Genomic DNA, 12,940 nt, shown 5'->3' with positions numbered 1-12,940 from the left:
AGAAGATGACAAAATCAGAGGAATTCCAGCAGAAGTTTGAGCATGAAGAGGACGAGGATTAAAAAACTCCTTACCTGGTCGGGTGGCACTCAAAATTTCGTGGCCCGGCGGGTAGACTTCTACGAATCTATCCGCCGTTTGCTCTAGAATGGGCAACTCGTTCTCATCGAGATCACGAGTACCCAACCGTGCGGGACCGCCAGTCTCCCGCGGATGCAAGAGCGATTGCAGGTCGTTCCCCTCTGAAATAAAAAAAGACAACGTTAGAAGAAAAACCCTAAACCAACACAAAAAATGGAGCATACCGTAAGGAATAGAGCTCAAACCGTATTCAAGGACGATGGGTATTTGCGACGTCCCGGACCTGGCATCCTTCCATACGCGGCTCATCCAGAGCATCACCATCCCAGACTCCGCGAAGCGATAAACCGGAGTCTGGATCTGGGAGATCTTAGCGAACCATTCCGTCTCCTGGTAATTGGAGGCGTGAAGGTTGGGGATTGCCCTCCCGTTCTTAAACGTCATCGCGATGGGGACGACGCGAGCGGAGTTATAGAAAAACTCCCGCTTCCAAGAACGAAGACTGCGCTCAGTAGCGCAGATATTCAACCCCTTGATCCGAGTAACCAAGGTATACCAGCCCTGGATGCACCTTCAGGAGTAGAAGGTCATCAGGCGGTCGATGCGGGGCTCGATGCCCAGAATGCAGCACACCCATTCAAAATGGCGAACCTTAGCAATCGCCATCGGGTGCACCTCCGTCAAGTGTACACCGTGTTTCTCCAAAACACGGTATACGAACTTCGTTAATGGGAATCTGAGATTCCCATATATGAAGAACGAGGCGTAAACCCCTATCTTGCCCTTAGGGGCATCATACACCGTCTGGTTGGGCTCCGGAAACTCAGGCTCATAAGGCTCGAGTATGAACTTCTTGACGATGTAGTGGTATAAATCGACAGAAAGAGTACACCGGCACTCGCCAGCAGTACTCTTATCGTCCTTATCAGACGTGGACGTCGGGTTCTCGAGGTATACATCGGACTCCTCGACGTTTACCTCGGGATCATGAGTAGAAGAAGACATTGTGTAAGTGTTAAAGAAAGCGGTTTCAGAAGAATGCTCGCCGGAAAAGATGAGTATTCGTCGGAAATCGCTTAAAAGGGAAAGAAGAGTGAAGTGAAGGTATGGGATGAGATGCACCCTCTACCCCCTTATATACTCATCGCAATGAATGCGATGAATTTAATGCGGAGGAGAGAGAGAGCGCAGGTGCAATGAAACGGCGACACGTGTGGATAAAGCAAGCTGGCAACAGGTGTCAGAAGGGCGCGTGACATGAAACTCGCGCCCACGCACCTGAAAAAGCGTCCTCATTGACCACATGCTGTCACGTCGTCATAACTTCCTGCACGTCCTGAAACCGTCAGAAGACGCCAACGTCCCTTCAGCCGTTTGGACTATCCTTATCCTTTCACCAACTCTTCGAATTTCAGAGATTCAAAAAGATTCAAAAAGATTCAAAAATAAGAGGGAATATACCCCCTTACCTTGGAGAACAAGAAACCATAAGACAAGTGCGGGTACAGTGTCAAGGCGAAACCCTTCACATACTTAGCACTTGCAGGGTATTGAAGCCAAGATACCTTGGAAAACAAGGAACCGTAAGACAAGTGCGGGTACAGTGTCAAGGCGAAACCCTTCACATACTCAGCACTTGCAGGGAATTGAACCCAAGAAGGATCTTATGGGCCATGCCTGCGGAAAGAGAAATAACACCTCCGCAGGGCGGGAACGTTGAGAACTAGATTGTTTGAAGCTTCAAGGTGGAATTGGTGGTTTAACATAACTGATCACTATGTCCAAAACTACCAAAACCTCGTGAAGAATCTATACAAGTGAAACTCAACGCTCCCGACTTGCGAAGAGGTTAAACACCTACCCGCGTCATAACCAAAGATCAGGCAGAAAAGTCGGGAATTTCTGCAAGTGACATTAGGAAAACTGCGGGAAGAATCCCCGCGGAAAACCTTAAAAAACAAATACCCCTCTTTAAAACCCCTTGCTTAAAGTCCAAAAGTTCACCTAATTAACAATTCATGAGAAGAACAATGGACTGGGGGGACTTGAAGAGGTAGGTCCCCGCAAAGCCCAGTTGGACTCGCAAGACACACCTTAAAGAGGTACGTCTGCACAAAGATCAACTGGTTCCGCAGGACCCACCAGGCTCAGAGATGAAGACCTTACACGCAGTAAGCCAGCTGTTCCCGCAGGAAAGCCTCCCTTGATGCAGTACCCTGCCTATTCCCGCAGCTGTGGGTACAAACCAAGAAGGAAGGCTACCCGCACTAACAGTAAAGCTACACGCATAAGGCACTAACTCTTATACTTCAGCAATGTCACCTGAAGGAATGAGCATGGCGGGAATATTCCCGCCCAAAAGAGCCAGTCCGTACGCTTCCAGAAGATCTTTTGTACTATACCTACCAAGGTATGGACAAAAAGACAAGATCTGGTAAAAGCGACCCATGAACCAATCACAGGGTGACAGCTCACCCACAATAGTACGAGGAGGAGCACGCTCCAGTACAAAACGTCGCCATCAGCCGCTGCCTACCCACCAACTCCCATCGTGGCACGAACATAGCCCGTAGTTGGTGGAAAAGGAATATTATACAGCTGGTCGTACCTGCTTGGAAACCTACCTTCGGCTATAAATCTCCAACACCTTGGAACGGTATCATGATCTCATATTATCTTATCTTCTCTAGCTATTTCTCTCAATATACACTTATATTCAGAGCAATCTAGTCTGATTCTCATGCCTGAGGGTGGTCACAAGGAGGAACCCCCCCTTTTCAGTGACGAGCTCACGGTGTCTATTTTGCAGGTCGAGAAGAACAACCATCTTTGCCGGACCTAACCCTTGTGGAAAACATCTACTTAACCCTAAGATTATCCTTAATCTGCCGGGGACGTTTAGTGTTTCTTCAGATATGGAGTAGAGGTGGGAATAAAAGCCGGTTAATCAAACCGACTTGAAAATCGAATCGAAACTGATTATGTAGAGATCGGTTTGAAATCGATTTATATCATAGGTTCATCTGAAACCATATTATGGAGTAGGGATGAGCATGGTACTGGACCGGTACCGACCGGTCCCGATCCCGAAAATCCCGATCCCGAAAATCTTTAATTTTTGGTACCGGTACAGGTACCGAAATATTCGGTTCGGTACCGGTACCGGGACGGTACCGGGATTATACCGGTACCGGAGGTAAAAAGTCGGGAAATCCCGGTACCGTACCGTACCGGTACCGGTACCGTACCGGTACCGGTACCGTACCGATCCCGAAACTTAAAACTTTGGTACCGATTCGGTACCGACGGTACCAATTTCGATACCGGTACGGTACCGGTACCAATCGGTACCGGTCCCCATTTTGCTCATCCCTATTATGGAGTACTCATTTTGAATTTTGGTAAACTATATAACGTTATTGTTATTGTTAAACATTTTTCGTGGCTAATTTTAATAAAAAAAAATTGTTAGAAACTTAGTGCTTAAAGTTCCTTAGAATCCCAGTAGTATGTCACCCCTCGTACAAGTGTAATACTGTTAACTTCATACATGTAATAACATAGTAACTATGAATAAGTTAAACTGAATTTAATAACATTAACTTTGATCTATTGGTTGGGATTAATTTCAACTCGTGGAATGTTTATAGGCGGTCATACCTTTAAACGCATTTTTCCTCAACGATCTCTTACTAACTGAAAGTTAACCCCGTTAATTTTATGAGGACCTGGACTGCTTATACTGCAAAAACGTGTCTCTTACTGTAATTTAAGACGGATACTTATGCACATTTTCACATTTCTAATCAACACTATATTGAAGCTTTATAAAAACCTAGCAGGGGTTAACTGAAGGAGACACATTTCTAATGAACACTCTATTTTCAATTAACTAAAAGAGACACGTTTCTAATAAACACGTTTAAAAAACTAGGAGGGTTAACTGAATTGGCATAGTGGTATATTCAGTGAGACACATTTTTGTCACATAAACAAATCAAATCATGAAAGAAAAAGTTATGAAGTAGTCGGTATAAGATCGCAGAAGGAAAATACATTTAAAGTTAAGACTGTCCGATAACATTTTATGAGTTAGTTTAAACCCGACCAATAGGTCAAAATTAAGATCGTTAAGACAAGTATGCCTAGTTTTAATTATACAAAAAGAGATGCATACATTACACGTACATAAAATAATACAATGATTTTGGCATAGGGGTGTATTCGTACATTAATTGAAGGGGTATACACCCGCCTTAACATCGAGCAGGGCGGGTCAACCCACAAGATATAGACAAGAGGCTTGAAATCAAGATGTCATGAAGACACAAAGCCAAAACCTATGCGCAAGCACATGAAACATCTGCGCGTGGCGCATATTACATATGCACACAACACACACATTTAGTGTGAGAATAAAGAGAAGACCATGCGCATTCCCGGGATAGGCGCATAAAGGCCGCGCGTAAGCGACACACAAATGAGACAATAGTCTAATCCAAATCAGGATAAGGACAACCATGATTGTACTCATCAGACAACCTTCCAGAAGGTATCTTTTAAGGAATAAAGAATGTGCTGATGTTGACAGCTGCCAATGAAGGGTGGACAACTCAGCAAAGCCCATGTGCCACCACGTGATGGCACATGGGTCAGGTGAAATACCTTGGTCAGAGAATAATCAATGAAAAAGCACCAGGTGTCCTAAGTACACGTGGCGCGAATCAATAGGAGGAGGCCAAAAAGGCCCTAATTGGGTCTGAGCCAAATCATTGGAAACCCTAGCACTATAAATACTAGGCCGCCTCCACAGTTGGAGGCAGGCAAGAAAATATATTCTAAGTCCTATACTCGTTTTCACATTCTGATTATCCTCTCCTACAATATCTGATTCTCACACCGGAGGGTTACCCCAAAGAGGACCCATCTGTCCCTTTCTGAGGGGTAAGCTCACGGTGCTGTTCGTTTTGTAGGTGGAAGAACTCGTATCTCGGAAAACCATAGGTGATATAGCATACTCGTACCCGAGGAACGTTGATCGTATACAAGTAAGTCGATACACGCTTCTTCATTAATATATCTATGATTCTTGTAAACATTTGAGTGGAGTTCCCTATTCCACTTTACTCTCTTCAGGAAGCCCAAAAATCCCCCGTCTTTTTAAGGGGTGCAAAAGTAAAATATTCCCCACCCCCACAACGCAACATCTACTAAGAACCAACACATTTTATACTCTTTTCCAATTTTACCCTCCTTTTTATACCACACATGACCACCATTTTTGTTTGTATGCACAGTGTGTTTTAAATGGTGTAACTTATGAATTTTAGATAACAGAGATTCCATTAACCATGAAAAAATCAACCATTATATTAAAGTTTAAACCCCTTCTATAAGGGTATTTTGGAAATTTAATCACTTTAAATAAGTGTGTGTGCATAAAATTATGTAAAATTAAACATTAAAGAATGAAAAAGGATCATTAAGAGAATATAAACATAAACAAGGGTGGATGATAATATAACTGTTCTGTATTTTTATGATAGCAATGATGTATTTTAAAAAAAGTTAAAAACTAAATTGATGGCAAATGCAAATATGAAAATTTTAAATTAAATTTTATTTAAAGAGAGAACTGTCATTTTCGTTCAATTTTTTTTTTCACTTTCATTATTGTTTATTTGTTTTTTCATTTCAGTATAAATCACAAATTTGTCATTAGTTTTAGTCAGTTAAGTTACACTATCTTAATATACAAGTTTTTTTTCACTTTCATTATTGTTTATTTTTTTTTTCATTTCAGTATAAATCACAAATTTGTCATTAGTTTTAGTCAGTTAAGTTACACTATCTTAATATACAAGGGTAACAGTCAGGGGCGGCTTTTAGGGTGGGCGGGATGGTCGACGGCCCCCGGCCCGACACCCCGTTAGGCCCGGAAATTTTAAAAAGAAAATTTATATGTATTTTTATGAATAACAAAATGTATATTTAATGTTTAAACATATTTACATAACAACTAGTTTGGCTTAGTGGCAAAGAGGTATTACTCTCAACTAAAAGGTTGTGGGTTCTAGTCTCATTTGGAACATGTTTTTATTTTTATATAAAACTTTTTTACACAACTCAAATTATAACCAAGTATGGTCATTTAAAAATTTAATTGTTTAAAGCTAATAAAATACTTATTTTACATGAGGCTCGAAAAAAATTTCGCATTCAACCCAAAAATATTTTTGGCTTCTCGGTGCCGGGCCTGGTAACCGTGTTAATAAACTAGATAGAAATTACAACTTTTAGAAACTATGAAAACGGAAAAGAAAATAAAGTATATAAAAATATAGTCATAATGTTATTATATGTATGTAGTCTATAAACACCCCAGAATATGTATAAGATATAAGTTGGAGCATCAAATACTATCTGATCAAGACCTGAAAATTCCATATAAATGGACAAAACTAAAGCAAAAAGAATTAAATAAATGAGAAATTTATTTAAAAGAAATTAGCTGAAGGGTATAGGATTCCCTTTACCACCTCTAAATATGCAGACTTTTTGGGAGGTGAAGTCAACTCAAAAGCTGACTCCTTTTCTTTTATTAAAATTAAATAATATTAAAAATTTAAATTCCTGCTCTAATGGTGCTCCCCCACTGGGGTCATTAATTAACACAATTTTTGTTTTATTTACACACATATTTACGGAATTTTAATCTTGTTTAATTTAAAAAAAACGTTAGTTTTATCGTTTTCCAACGAATTTGACATCGGTTTAATCTCATAATAATCCAGTTTTGACTATGATTTTTGGAACCCACAAATACAATACCAAGATCTTGGGTTTCACATCTTAAAAAAAGATATAAACTTTCCAAGATAATATAAAATTAAGAAGTGACATCAATCGAGATAACAATATCATATTGAGTCACTAGTAACCGCTAATTACTAGTCCCCGATGACACATGCACACATATTAGTCTATAATGTTTAATACTAATTGTAAACTACGTCTTTTGTTAGCATACCGATCAATGAACCAACCATGTTACTAGTTCACTGGTTAGACCAGGCTACAAAGTTGCATGACGTGATAGTTAATTTTGTAAATAATAAAATATTACAAAAGTTGTATCTATTATACTAAATTAAAAAATGTTGTTATGTTAGTTATATTAAAAAAAATACATATTGTTTTCTTATATAAAAGCCAAAATAATAAGAACTTTTAAAAACCAAAGGAGATTAAACGAACATTGGAGCGTATTTAGTTTATATATCTAAAATCAACACACGAATAGCTTCCTGGTTTCCTCATTTATGTAAACTGTTTTATGCTAAATTCTCATAGCCATAAAGACAACGAATGCAAAAGAATAGCAGTTAGAGCAGATTCAATCTACATAACGGCGAGTCTGGTCTTAACCTTATTCGATTTAATTATGATGTACAATATTTATTAAAATGAAAGATCTAGTTAGGTTTCTTAATCTATTTTTATATGATTAATCTTAATTAACCGAAAACTCTAAGATAAAGCATGAGTTAGGCCAAGACAAAGTGTAATGTTGGGTAATGAGTGAACCTTTCCCACTCTTTTTATTATGTTAATGATGGTGTCACATGTGTGTGTGTATAATGATCATGAAGCCGACCCAACCCAAGCAAGTCAAACCCTAATCCATGCATTCATGACCATTATGGACCATAGTGGGTTCCTAAAACATCATTTTGAGGTTTTGGTTCATGATTCGGCACGCACATCAGTCCCCACTCACTTTGGACAAGTATCATACATACGAATAGTTTTTGGATTAAAAAAAACACATGTTGATAGAAATAATATAAAAGAATATAAGTTTCTAACAAGATGTAACTCTTTTCGTATTTTTAATATTAATAAAAGGAAGAATGTTTTGTTACATTTAAGGCTAAATCACAAAAATGACCTGTTAATCAGAAGAGTTCACAGAACGAATTTGACTGTTAAGTATTATTTAATATCAATCAACTATTGCCTTTGTATTGCCGAAAACTCGTAGCAAATCCATGCATGGTGCAAAATATCCACACTGTTAACTGTTAAGAGTGTTAGGCCATGTGTTATGACAAGGACAAGCCCACGGCAGTTGGGACACAGAACACCACTACGGAGGGGCGAAAAAGGAGCAAATGCGCGGATGTAGGCGAAAACATGGAGACAAGAGAGGGAGGGAGGAGGGGATTTGATTTTTATAATTAATTAATTAATAATATAATCAATTATTCATCTTTATGACCCTGTCATATTTTATATTTCTCCTCACCATAACACATGTTCTTGGTGTGAAATTTGAAAACCCAATATGCGTGACAAACTCACATTTAACACCTCCCATAACAGATGACCTTACGTTGGGACACACCAAACTTGTTTTTTAAAACACTTTTTAAATAATTATCTTTAAAAGAATGGTTTTTTAATTATTAAAAGTGTAATATTTTTTATAAAAATATATATTTTTTGGTAATTATATAAATATACATGCACATAACAAAACGAAATATCACAAAGCAATAAAAATAACAAAGATAAATGTGTAAAAATAATAAAAGTAACAAACATAAATACAATTTAATTTAAACTGATTTGTTAAATAATTAAAGTATAATAATTATCCCTAATTAAAAATTTTCAAATGCTAACTTAAAAAATATACAAACGATAACGATCATCTTGTCAACTTCTTGTATGAAATATGTAGCTTGTTACGTCAATTTATCTATAAACTTTGAAAAAAAAATGTAATGTTATTTTTAAACAAATGAAATATTTTGAGGGATATTATGTTATTTATTATACCTTTAAGGGGTTATATGAAATAAAGTATAAAAGTGTAGTGTGACACTGTGACTAATTGCAAATATGTGATAACTACAAACTTTAAATCGGTCCCGTCCGAGCCCAACATTGGGCCGAATAAACGTGTTGCTTCACATGGGTTTCCTTTTGTTTTTCTTGTTATCAACTTATCATATTAAATCTCTGAAAAAATATAAGATAGTTTCAAAGAAAGGTTAAATGATAAGTTAAATATTTATAAATATTTCAACAAAATTATAAGTTAGTAGACATAGATCCACATGGTTATAAAATTATATGTTGGAGCCTTAATATCTAATTATCTACCAATAAATGGTGATTATATGAAAACAAGGGTAATATATTAATTATATCGTTCATACATTAACAATGTATAATGTTTTCAAACTAAAAGGTCTTTGGTTTCGCGGTATCAACCAGTTTGATAAAATTTTAAGCGTAACCCTTTATGAGCCCAACATTAATCATAACTCCTTACGACAGCTCCATATGTCCCTTTTGGATGTAGAATTAGCAAACCGACGCATGGTGGGGGATAACTCAAACCAACATCAGGCTACGTTATGCAAACTAGGAAGCCTTTAATGAATTCACCCAACGTTTCCAAACTCCATAATCAACGCTTCATTTTCATGTCATATTTCCACACAATTTAGTTCACTTAATTATATATTAATATACAAGTTACATAAGAGATCATGTGATACTTAATATACACTAATGAAAGCCCCAAACTCTATTGAAGTTTATCTCCTGTTGATTTGAAAGTTTATATCTTTTCTTTCGGACCATCATGGTTTCTTTCTCTTTGAACCAGTCCTCATAACCATATGGATCTCAAACATATAAGCATAAGAGGTAGCGTCTCCAATAGCAAGCAAGGTTGAGCGTGGGCCGTCAAGTATTAAATATAGCGTCGTCTCATGGGATCGTGCAAAATTACCATATTAGACGTCCAATATGTATCATATAGTAATATAGATAAGTAACACAACTTTCATAGTTTCACAAATTATAAATATTCCAAAGTTAGTTTTATATGTAGTTGAGTTAAAATTAATGTATCTATATGTTAATCTTTGTTAACAGTAATTAAAAATAAATAAAAGATTGTTATCGTTGATCACATTTTAACATTTTTTGGTGCACAAATATATACATGGCTACAACAATATCCGCACCGCACCTTCTAGCCTTCTACATGTATGTGAGCTTCGTGCTACTAATGTTGGTAATTTTAGGTAAAATAGGTGGGATATAGTAACGTTGGATACATGTAGACATGGTACTGGTAGCATGGGCCACGGGTGGGTCGGATGGGTTAGCTAAGAGGTCAAAAGGAGAAAATAATTGAATATGGGTGAGAACAGGTGGTGTTTGCCCTTGGTTACAGGACTTTTTATAAATAACTAAGATACATTTTAATTGTAACTTTTCTTATAATTAAATTGTACAATGTGATTTATGAGGTTTCAAGAATTTGACGCATTCAGCCGTGGCTTTAACCATGCCTCTTTTTTTTTTCCATAAATTAGTTATAGCCACATTTTAATTGTCAATTACAATAATAAATATTTTTATGTGCCTACCTTTGAAGTAGTTCGAACGCATGTGTACTTGTTAACTTGCAGGACATGGTATGTGTGGTTCCTCTTCTCGTCACACATGCTTCCATGAGTTTCATCGTTTGTAGGCCTGCTCGTGAACAGCCCTACTCTTGACCCATATATTATATATATGCAAACCCGTGTAACAAGTTTTGGACTATTAACTGATTTAGCCCAGTACCATTACAATGAAGAGGGTTGGCCTGTTGGGCTGAGAGTGAAAAAAAAAGGAAAAGGTAGGAAAGAAAAGATTGGTTGTATTCCGAGTATCATAAGAATGGAAAGGGAAGGAAATAGAAAAATGCGTGTTCCCGAATTTCATTAAAGAAAAGAAAGGGTAGCAATTTGAAAGAAAAGTAAGGGTAAAATGGAAGGTTTTATTTCCTTCCAGTTTGGAAGGAAACGAATGGAAAGAAAGTTAGTGAAGAAAAGGAAATTAAATGAAATGAAAAGAAAGAGAAAGGAAATGATTTTGTTCTTTTCCTTTCTTCCGTATAATGATCTCGGGAACACATTAGTTCGATCTTATTTTTAGGAAAATAGTTGGTCGAGACCTTTTCAAATTAAATATTTGATAATAACCTTTAGTTGTTTGATAGAAATAAAACATGTATAAATCATAACATATCTAACAATACTAATAAACAAAAATACTAGATGCTGATGTGTCATAACCAAATTAATCCTACCTTCTAATCTTCAATCTCCTTAATCCATGTTACCCATGGGTTATGGGTTTAATTTAAATGGAAACAAGATTTGGTCAACTTTTATATTTCCTAAACTTGCTTTTAAATGAAAAGATAATTTAAGAATTGAAATAGCATATAATAAGGAAAGTAGTTTTCAATGGTTCAAGAAAGAGCCATACTAGCACCAAAAAATGAAGTTGTTCAAGAGATTAATGATATATTATTAGCAAGGTTTCCTGGAGGACATAAGGAATACCTAAGTTCTGATAGTATTGACAAGTCGGAAACCGTAAATGAAGACTTTGATCCTACCTTATACTCACCTGATGTTCTCAGTGGTTTAAAGTTTCCTGGTTGTCCTAATCATCAGTTGATACTAAAAGTTTTTGCTAGGAAATATTGATCAGAAGAATGGTTTGTGTAACGGAACAAGGTTAATAGTCAAATCTCTTGGTAATCGGGTTATCGAGGTAGAGGCTGTATCAGGCAGTGAAATTGGCAAACGTCATGCTATACACAAAGTTACTTTGACTTCGACTGATAAAAAGTTTCCATTCAAATTCAACAGAAGACAGTTTCCGCTTTCAGTATGCTTTGCTATGACGATTAACAAGAGCCAAGGGCAATCTCTTTCCAGGGTTGGTTTGTTTCTCCGATTTACTGTTTTTTTCCAACGGGCAATTATATGTTGCGTTATCCAGAGTAACCAGTAAAAGTGGTCTTAAACTATTGATATTGGATGATGAAGGGAATATATGTGATAAAACTACAAATGTTGTATATAAAGAGATTTTTTTCAAATTTGTAAATTTAAGACTCTAAACTGGTTATTGTTTGTATATGTATTTAATTTCTTTTTCCTTTTAATTTTGTATCTTTATTTCAAATAACAAAATTTAGAAGTTCTTATCAATTGAAAATTCCCGTGTATTACACGGGTTCAAAAGCTAGTTATGTAATAATCATCAACGGTTTATTTGTTATACCTAAGGTAAAAATTTCTGCATCGTCGGATGTTGTAGAATCTATATTAAGGTTAAAAACTTTAATGTTTGACTTAAAGTATAAAATATTCATTATGGATAAGGTCATGCCATTACATGCCAATTTGATTCCAATTAAGGCATTGGTTTCAGGTGTCGAATAAGGTGGGTAACTATTAGTGAAAATGTTTATTTGTCGACACATATACCTATATTATGTTGAAGCCATCTATGTGCTCGCATACTACAATATATATTTTCAACAACTATACCAATTTATACAAGATATAAATCGGCGTGTGACTTGGGGCTTGTGGTGTAAGGTTATAACAATTTATGATACATAAACTGGTCACATGTCATTACCGCAAATTGGTACCACTATGGTCTAATAATATGTTATTTCTAACACATCCTATAAATAATATACTATAACTCATCCTACCGCACGGTATATTAATCAGTTAGTTGAAGTTGCCGTTTTCATAACTTCTCAGCCTCATGTTGTCTTCTCATTTTATGTCATAGTTTTTTTATGCTTTATATACTAAAAATGTTATTATGCGAATGAAAAGATTCTCATTTCAACAACCTAAGACTAAATATAGTGGTTTTAACATATAATATATGTTAAAGTGTCATGTCACTCACGTAAATAGTGAATCTTTAACTAAACCACAATTTCATTTTTGTGTAACTAAAATAAAAATTA

This window comes from Bidens hawaiensis, unplaced genomic scaffold (assembly GCF_021521415.1).
Source record: "Bidens hawaiensis isolate Kalapana, Puna unplaced genomic scaffold, B.hawaiensis_p1.1 tig00002338_1, whole genome shotgun sequence".
Classification (NCBI taxonomy): Eukaryota; Viridiplantae; Streptophyta; class Magnoliopsida; order Asterales; family Asteraceae; genus Bidens; species Bidens hawaiensis.
This window is presented reverse-complemented; position numbering follows the sequence as displayed.